The sequence below is a fragment of the Lactuca virosa genome, chromosome 8, assembly GCF_052849685.1.
Source record: "Lactuca virosa cultivar CGN04683 chromosome 8, Lactuca_virosa_CGN04683_v6, whole genome shotgun sequence".
Classification (NCBI taxonomy): domain Eukaryota; kingdom Viridiplantae; phylum Streptophyta; class Magnoliopsida; order Asterales; family Asteraceae; genus Lactuca; species Lactuca virosa.
The window spans coordinates 230,742,106-230,752,785 of NC_136433.1; positions in this window are offsets into that span (position 1 = coordinate 230,742,106).

The window sequence follows — 10,680 nt, forward strand, 5'->3', positions numbered from 1 at the left end:
CACAATGCCGGCCCACCAAAGAGGAGTATTTAGAAGATGATTGTCTTTGTGATCATTATCTTGGTCTGGTTACATGCTTTGGTCATGAGTTTTATTTGTATGATATGTTACGTGTATGATAGGGATTGGTATCCCTGATAGCGGTCCTTAGGACCAAAGGGTAGGTCAGTACCCGGAAATGCCTGACTGTATGTTTATATCTTGTTGTTGTATGCTAGTGGTAGGGGTGGAATAGTCCCCAGTTACCGGTTGAAAGATACCGATGACAGTTACCGGCTGAAAGATACCGATGATGATTACCGGTTGAAAGATACCGATGATGATTACCGGTTGAAAGATACCGATGATGATTACCGGTTGGAAGATACCGACGATGACTACCGGTTGAAAGATACCGAGGATATTGTATGGTATGTGGTATGATGGGGGAACTCACTAAGCTTTGTGCTTACGGTTTCGGTTTTGGTTTCAGGTACCTCTTCGTCTAAGGGGAAGGAGCCAGCGGCGTAGCATCGCATCACACACACACACACACACACATGATTTCCGCATGGAGCTTTCTGGGATTGTACTCTGATATGTATTATTTTATGACTTGGGTTTTCAGACATGATGCTTTGTTTTATGAGATGACGTGTTTTCACAGTATTTTCTTATGAATGTTTTTATGAGTCAGTTAATCAAAAAGAAATTTTTGGACTCGAAAATCGGGTCGTTACAAGTTAGTATCAGAGCCCTGGTTTGAGGGATTCGGACACACCCTCGGGGGTGTCTGGACTCAAACTGAGGGGCTAAAAGGTTTTTACAAGGAAAAATGGTTTTCTAAAATCTAAATGGAAGGATTTTAAGAAAGACGAAGTGTGTGATGCATGCGACCGGTCGGGCTCAAGTAAGTTTCCCCAAGATACCCATACCTGATATGTTATGCTATATGGTTTTGATTCAGAAAATTGCATGCTACAATAGGACTAAGGATCTAGGAGGATGCCTTGTGTGCCTGATATATGATTCTGAGAATTGCATGCTAGTTAGGGCTAAGGATCTAGGAGGATGCCTTATATGCCTGTTGTATGAGCTGTATGCTAGGACTGTTTAGTCAGCAGTAGGATGGCCTGTGTAGGTTATGCCTGATTTGGTTACCCAATGCACGAATGATGTTTGCTTTGTGCTATGGGGGTTCTGGCCACCTTCAACTAGCTAAGGAACGGATATGTAACAGTATCCGCAAGTTAGTTAGGGGGAAGTGGTGGGGACTCCTAGTGCAGCTGATGGCGGAGGGTAGGTCGGAGAGTGCCCCAGGAAAGCCTGGGATGAGACTAGATGGAAAGGGATATTGGGTAAGGGACCTGGCGAAGTCGAGACAGTCCTTGAGGAAAGTACGGATAGATGTGGAAGGTAGTATGGGCCCGTACTACTGGAAGCAGAGGATCCGTACTCGGATCAAGGAAGGTTGAGACAGAACCGGGAACCTTGGAGAGTGTGTTAGACCTCTCGAGAGTATGTATGATCCTGACATTTATGCGTGTATTTTTAGCATGGTGACCACGCGACATGGAGCAGGAGGTTCCGGATCAGGATTAGGATCAGGCTCGGGTGCAGGATCCGAGCAGGTTGATGACGGGCTGCACGAGTTCATCGCGTCTGAGATCACGAGAGGCATTCTTGAGTCGACCCCAGTCATTTTCGGGTCGATCAAGGAAGGATTGTTGAGCTAATGGAGGATTGCCTCCGGGCATTCAGGAGTGATATGGCGTCTAGCCAGACGAGTACGCGCACACTGTCCTTTATGGACTTCCGTGGGAGTGGTGCGCCGGATTTCCATGGGGTGAAAGACCCCATTGCTGCTAGGAGATGGATCGCAGACATTGAGTCTGCACAGTTGACTAGCTTCTGCTCCGAGGAGTCGAAGGTGAGGTATGCAACAGGATGCTTGAGAGACACGGCCATAGATTGGTGGGAGTCGGTTGGTGACTCTCTGGGAGCCTCGGCTGTTGAGGCTATGACATGGCCGCATTTTTTGACTCGGTTCAGGGTGGAGTTTGCGCCAGCTGTGGAGCTTCAGCAGCTGGCCAGGGAGTTCTTGGACATGAGACAGACTACGGAGACTGTGGCGGAGATCACCGCCAAGTTCCGGGAGAGGGCATTGCTGGTACCCCAGTATGCGGGTGATGAGGACATGAGGAGGACCCGCTACCATGATATGTTACGAGCTGACATCCGGGAGCATGTTAGTTTCTCAGATTGCCCTACCCTGGATTCCATGATTGCCAGGGCTAGGGAGAAGGAGATTGATCTGGAGCACATCCGGAAGAGGAAGGCAGCGGAGGGGCTGACGACGGTGGCTTCGGGGAAGAAGCCCAAGGGATCCGATGGTAGGCCGAAAGGCCAGTCAGGGCGGGACCGCTGTGGGAAATGCGGCCGGTCACACGAGGGAGCTTGTCGCACTGGGCCGGGTTCAGGTTGTTATAAGTGTGGCAAGGTTGGGCATTTTGGCAGAGATTGCACTGCCCCTGCTCCTACGATTCAGATATCAGACCTGATTTGCTTTCATTGAAATCAGAAGGGCCATAAAAAGGCCAGTTGCCCCAGATTGACAGCAGCAGTGGCGCCGGCAGTGGCTTCAACTCCAGCGACAGCACGGGTTGTGGATGGCCGGAAGGCCAAGTTGGAGGCTCCAATGGTTCGGACCCGAGCATTTCAGCTGACAGCTAAAGAGGCACACGCTGCACCTGATGTGGTGACGGGTATGATTTCTTGTTTTTATGCTTTCATGATATGTCGCTGTGATTTTGATATATTATGTGCCTTGCTTAGGATCGTTCCATGTGAACGGTATCCCAATTCAGGTGTTGTTTGATTCGGGTGCCACCCGATCATTTTTCTCTCTTGTGCTTAGCAAGAAGTTTCCAGAGTCTTCGGGCATGTTGGATTGCCCTCTAGAGGTCGAGATTGCGGACGACCGGTCGGTACGGGCGTCAGAGGTCTACCGGGATTGTGTTTTGAGGCTGTTTGAGGAGCGTTATCTGGTAGATCTGGTTCCCATACCTTTGCGGGGGAACAAGGTTATTATCGTTATGGATTGGCTGAGCCCCAATGGGGCAGTGATTGACTGCGCGCAGCAATCAGTGCGGATTAGGACCCCTAGTGGGGGAGAGCTGGTGGTTCAGGGCGAAGGGCCACAGTAAGGACCAGTTTTATGTTCGGCAGCGAGGGCTAGGCGCTACCTCCAGCAGTGTTGTGCAGGTTATGTCGCCTATGTTATGGATACCCGGGAGGCGGGTAGGGCGACGGTGGGCGATGTGCCCGTAGTACGAGAGTTTGCGGACGTATTCCCCGACGAGTTGCCTGGGATACCTCCGGAGCGACAAGTGGAGTTCAGGATCGACCTAGTCCCTGGTGCGGGTCCAATAGCCAAGGCACCGTATCGGTTGGCTCCTCCTGAGATGCAGGAGTTGTCTACACAGCTGCAGGAGCTGTTAGACAAGGGATTCATTAGACCGAGTAGTTCTCCCTGGGGAGCCCCGATTCTGTTTGTGAAGAAGAAGGATGGGTCGCATCGGATGTGTATAGATTATCGGGAGCTGAATAAGGTAACGGTGAAGAACCGTTACCCACTCCCGAGGATTGATGACCTCTTTGACCAGCTACAGGGAACATCTTGGTTCTCCAAGATTGATTTGCGATCAGGGTATCATCAGATGAGGGTCAGAGAGGAGGATGTACAGAAGACTGCGTTTTGGACGCGCTATGGCCACTATGAGTTTGTGGTGATGTCTTTCGGGCTCACCAATGCTCCTGCCGGGTTCATGGACCTCATGAACCGCGTGTGTAGACCGATGTTAGACCGGTCTATGATAGTGTTTATTGATGATATCTTCGTTTACTCCAAGACGCGAGAGCAGCATGAGGAGCATCTGCGTGAGGTTCTGGAGACTTTGAGAAGGGAGAACTTGTATGCTAAGTTCTCCAAGTGTGAGTTCTGGTTGCGCGAGGTGCAGTTTCTTGGGCACCTTGTCAACCAGAACGGGATTTCGGTAGATCCGGCCAAAGTGGAGGCCGTGATGAGATGGGAGGTTCCGAGTGTTGGAGATAGTGTCTAAGTCCATAACTATATTTGGTATGTACTTGAACCGACCCGGCATGGTCCATTTGGGTTGCACTTCACCCGAACAATTTACGGATAATCTTTTGAGAATAGTATAAGTTATGATTTATTAATATATTAAAAGTTCTAATATATTAATATAAAATCATATTATTTAATTAGTGTTGATCTATAATTAATTTAGAATTAATTTAGAGATCAAAAGTATGACTAATTAAATATGGGCTCTTGTATTTATATAGTGTGGGCTAATGCTTATTTGGAATGGGCTAGGCTTGCATGGAAAGTCCATGGATACTCCATGGAGCTTTAACCCATGGATCTCATGGAAATGAAAAGACATGGGTATTAGGGTTTACATGGATGTAACCCTAATCTACCACACTATATAAAGGAGGCTTTGGTTCTTGAAATTACACTAGTTGATGTGTGTAAACTAAGAGGGCCGATTTTAAGAAGTTTGTGACTATTCTCTCAAGTTTCCAAGTTTGTGGTGATTTGTGATTTCCATTTGAGGCATCCACACTATTAGTGCTAGGCTCTAAAACTCCAAGCAATCAACTACAACTACAAGGTAAGTAATTCTACTAGCTTTATTTGATTCAAGTTCCCCATGCCATGCTAGATAGGATAAGAACCTTGGAAAAATAATTATTTGCATGTATCATAGTCAAACATAGATCCAAGGTTTCTAGGGTTGCATGTACACCATAGGAGTGTTAGAATGCTCAAAACCCCTCAGTGGTATGAGAGCCTGGTTTGTTTATTTGATACTTGATGCAAAAAAAAACAAAAAACAAAAAAAAAAACAAAAAAAAAAAAAACTTGAAAAATCGAAGTTTTGTTCAAAAGCTCGTATCAAAATTTCAAGTTTTGTATATGTACTTACGATTCTTGAAATTTTTGATATGAACATTCATAAACATATGAGTTTAGAATATCATAGAAATTATGTGCTAATAATTGATTAGATTAATTCTTGATCTTTATGTGTTTTAATAGAGTCCATAACTAGTTCTTAAGTTATGGATAACCAAAAGTGACATTTATAAATAACCATTAAAAGAACACATAGGTTACAAAAAAATGAAGAGTCTTCATTTTTAATAACCATTAACTCATAAGTTATGAGAAATGAAAAGTTTTGAAAGTTTACAAAACTTGCCCTCAAGTTTTGGAACATGTAAAGTCATATTAAAAACTTTAGTTCCAACCCCTAGAATTTTAAAAGTTAAAATTCAACCCTTATACTTTATAATATTATAAGTTTAATAATATTTATATACGTATAAGATCAAGTCATCTTACCGCTAGTACACCTCATTCACGAAGCCGGTCTATAAGGGGGGTATAAGGTTGTTGCCTATAAAATGGCAACTTAATGGGTGTCCACTCTCACCCACCGCTTCCTTGATCGGTGGAGGGTCGTTAGCCGAACGGGTAGGACAAGGACTTATAAATTCTCATTAAAAGTATAATGATAATACTAAAGTAACTAGACTTTATTGAATTCACAATCTTAGTTATTTTAGGAAAATGTGAATAAGGTGCTAATCCATGAAATTACACTTTACACTTTGTTTAAGTCGTTAGTGGAGCGTGTGTGGTTAACCGGCACACTAACTTGAACTTAACAAGGTAGGTAAAGGGTGACTTAATGTTTATCATAGTATCGATGGAGCGTGTGTGGTTAACCGGCACATCGATTGAGGGGTAATACATTAAGGGTACCAAGTAATTTGCATGGTTACTTCACACCTTGTTTTGTGATCATCGGCATCCCAGTCACAAAACTTGAAGGGCACACTCGAGATTGAAACATGCCATTGAAGAAAGTTCAATGAATCTCAAAGAATCTAGGAGTTTCTAAACCAATTAAAACCTAATTAAATATTTCGTTTTTCATGGTGGAAATTGGTGAATCGTCATTCACCTACCTTCAAATATCTTATAGCTTAGATTACGGCATCCCTCTTCTAAGTTATAAAATATTGTGTTGGGTCCTAACCTTAATATTACATTTGGGTGTTTTGTTAAGGACTATCTCTATATCTAATCTAATCTATTCCCTCTTCTTTTCAGATGTCTTCCAATAACAATGCTTCTGGCTCAAACCCTACTAGCTCCTTCTCTCTCATGAATCTTTGTGGGAGAGTCATCTTTGATGGGTCCAACTTTACAGATTGGAGCTGAAGGTACCCGAGCCAACTGCTACTCCTGAAGAGCTTGCTGAATATGAGGTACATGAAAGACATGCTACAAAAATGGCATGCATCATGATGGCCACCATGACAGCCGAGCTCCAAAAGTCCTATGAGGACTATTATCCTTTTGAGATGCACCAGGACTTGATGGACCGCTACCATCAAAGTGCTCGTCAAGAACGATATGAAATAATCTCCTCCATGATAACAACCCGAATGAAGGATGGTGAACCCATCACGGGCCACATGCAGAAAATGCAAAGGTATGTGGACCGTTTACTGAAGCTGAATGTGAACTTCCCTGAGGAGTTAGAAATAGACATCATTTTGCACTCCTTGCCATCGTGTTATGATCAATTCCGCATGACATATCACATGAACAAGGAAGAAGTCACCCTCAGCAAACTTCAAGGACTCTTGACGACCACCGAAAGTGGTCTAAAGGGTAAGTTGGTTGTTACTACTCCTACTCCTACTCCAACTGCGGCCAATGTCTTGGCAATCGGGCATGGCAAAGGGAAGAAGAGAAAGAACCCTTCTAAGGGTACCAAGGGTAAGACCCTTGAAGGCTCCTCTTCAAGCAAAACCAAGAAAGGTTTTGTCACTCCTTCTGCTAACCGTAATGAGGCTGAATGCTTCTATTGCCATGAAAAGTCGCACTGGAAGCGAAACTGCCCGAAGTACCAGCAAGATTTGAAGGATGGGAAAGTAAAACCCAACCATGCAGGTATATACACTATATTGTCTAATAACTCACCTCATTCTAAGTCTTGGGTCCTTGATACAGGTTGTGGTATTCACATATGTTGTGATTTGCAGGGACTAAAAAGAAGTGAGAATGTGGAGCAGGGAAAGATAAACTTGATCATGGGAAACAGGAAAGCTTCACCTGTCACCAAGATAGGAGTTTATTCCTTAGTGCTAAATAGTGGGTTTACATTAGATTTGAATAAATGTTATTATTCGCCAGAAATGGCAAGAAATGTTATTTCCTTTCATGCATTGTATAAACAAGGTTTTACCTTTTATTTTGATAATAATAATGGTAGTATTGATGCTTTCTTTAATAATGTTCTTTATTTTAAAGCATTATCTTGTGATGGCGTGTATGAAACTGTATCTGTTGTAGATAATCTAGGAAATAATGTATTGTGTATTAACTCTTCCACTAGCTTAGATAAATCATCCTTATGGCATTGTCGTCTTGGACATGTAAGCAAGAAACGCATAGGCCAACTCCAAAAGGATGGAGTCTTGGAGTCATTTGACCTAAAGTAAGATGATAGTTGTGAATCTTGTTTGCTTGGTAAAATGACAAAGTCACCTTTTACTGGCACTTGTGCTAGGGGTGAAGGTTTGTTGGACCTCATACACACGGATGTGTGTGGACCCTTCAGAACCGCCACAAGAGATGCTAATCGGTTCTATGTGACTTTTACTGATGATTTTAGTAGATATGGATATGTCTACCTAATCAAGCATAAGTCAGAAACCTTTGAGAAATTCAAAGAGTTTAAGCAAGAAGTGGAGAATCAGTTGGGCAGGAACATTAAGATGCTTCGATCCGATCGTGGTGGTGAGTATCTTAGTACTGAGTTCCTTGACTATCTTAAGGAATGTGGGATTGTCTCACAATTGACACCTCCTAGGACACCACAGTTGAATGGTGTAGCTGAGAGGCGCAATCAGACCTTGTTGGACATGGTTCGTTCCATGATGAGTCGAGCTTCGCTACCAATCTCATTTTGGGGGTATGCCTTAGAGACTGTCGCCCATATCCTTAATCTAGTCCCTACAAAGAAGGTTGCCAAAAAACCTCACGAGTTGTGGACTGGAAAAGTTCCCAATCTAGACCACATCAAGATTTGGGGTTGCGAGGCTTTCGTGAGACGCGAGACTCACGATAAGCTCGAACCCCGAAGCGAAAGGTGTATTTTCATCGGCTACCCACAGAAATCCTTTGGTTACATCTTCTACAGACCCAGTTATAATGTGGTCTTTGTAGCAAGAAGAGGATTCTTTCGAGAGAGAGAATTCATGAGCCAAGGAGACAGTGGGAGGCAAATTGACCTTGAGGAAATTCAAGAGTCAAGTGGTGAAGGAACCTCAAACCCTAGCCCTCAACCTGAGGAGGAAACTCCTGTTGAGCCGACTGAAGAATCTATACCTCTGAGGCGTTCCACCAGAGTTAGGAATGCACCTGAGCATTATTATGGTTTTCATATTACTGCAGAAGGTGAGACACTTATCAGTGATAACACACTGGTAAATCTGGATGAGCCTAACAGCTACACGGAAGCCATGGCAGGCCCTGAGGCTGCTAAATGGAAAGAGGCTATGGATAGCGAGATACAGTCCATGTATGACAATCAAGTTTGGAACTTGGTTGACAATGTACCTGATCGTAAGATAGTTGGGTGCAAATGGATCTTCAAGAAGAAGACCGACATGGATGGTAATGTACACACTTATAAGGCACGACTGGTTGCAAAGGGTTATTCTCAAACTCCAGGAGTTGATTATGATGAGACCTTTTCACCAGTTGCCAAGATTATGTCTATTAGGGTTCTGTTAGCCATTGCTGCATTTCATGATTATGAAATATGGCAAATGGATGTCAAAACCGCTTTCCTTAATGGAAAGTTGGCTAAAGATGTTTACATGGTTCAGCCAGAGGGTTTTGTCAGTACAGAGTACCCCAGTAGAGTGTGTAAGCTCGAGAAATCCATTTATGGATTAAAACAGGCACCTCGCAGATGGAATCTTTGCTTTGATGAGAAAGTCAAAGAATTTGGCTTTTCAAGGAGTGAAGATGAATCTTGTGTCTATATCAAGGCTAGTGGGAGTATAGTCAGCTTTTTGGTACTGTATGTGGATGACATACTACTCATAGGAAATGACATCCCAACCCTGCAGGAAGTAAAGTCCTGGCCTGGGAAGTGTTTCGCTATGAAGGACCTTGGAGAAGCTGCTTATATCCTAGGGATAAGGATTTTGAGAAACAGGAGTAAAAGTCTAATTGGACTTAGTCAAAGCACCTATGTGGACAAAGTGTTGAAAAGGTTCAACATGCATAACTCCAAGAAAGGAGAGTTACCCATCCAGAGTAACGCCAGATTGAGTAAGACACAAAGCCCTAGTATTGAGGCTAAGATAGCATAAATGAGTCGAATACCTTATGCTTCAGCTGTAGGATCGATCATGTATGCTATGACGTGTACTCGACCTGGTGTAGCCTTTGCTTTGAGCATGGTTAGCAGGTATCAGGGGAACCCTGGCAAGGCACACTGGACTGCGGTAAAGAATATCCTCAAGTACCTACGGAGGACTAAGGACTGGGTCCTTACCCTCGGTGGCAGTGAGGACTTGAGAGTTGTTGGGTACAGTGATGCTAGCTTTCAGACTGACAGGGATAATTTCCGCTCTCAGTCGGGCTGGGTCTTTACTCTAAACGGAGGGGAAATTACTTGGAAAAGTTCCAAGCAGGAGACAGTGGCTGATTCCACTTGTGAATCAGAGTATATAGCAGCAAGCGAGGCAACAAAGGAGGCTATATGGCTAAAGAACTTCATCGGAGACCTTGGAGTTGTACCAGCTATAAAGGAGCCAATGGAGATTTTCTGTGACAGGAATAGTGCGGTTGCCTTAGCCAAGGAACCAAGAGATCATGGGAGATCCAGACACATTGACAGAAAATATCACTTCATCAGACATCGAATAGAAGAAGGAATCCTCATGGAAAAGAGGGTATCATCGGATGAGAACCCAGCAGATCCCCTCACGAAGGGACTGACTCGGGCTAAGCATCTCCAGCATGCTCAGAGCATAGGGCTGAAGGATGATATTAGTTTTAGTAGTTATATAATCTTGAAATTTGTAAAATGTAATTGACATTTGATGATAAATAAAAGTTGTTATTTATGAGTAAAGTGTTGCTATCTTTTGTCAATCGTTTACTATTATTTCTTTTTGCATGTTTTGACTTCCAGAATAATTATGTTATGGTTTATATCATATTATTCAAACTCTCCACAGTCGGTCATATGTTGGAAGTAGATATGAATCAAGACTGTCATGGGTTGGCTTGTAGAGGTCTAAGATGTTAGACAAAGCGGGGCTACAGCACTCATGAGTGCTCATAAGTTCTGAGTATTGGATTCAACCCATGCTCACTTGTATCACTTCATGGAATTTATCTCGAGTGATCGTGAGACGGTAATATCATATAAGTCTTCAAACCTAGAGATATGATTTGTTGCCTATGATTTGGTTATGCATTGATTGCACGAAAACGCATTGGTAACTCGATGTTATAAACCGTGCCTTTGTGTGTAGTTCAACAAGTAGTAGAGCAAACATATGAGTCAAAGT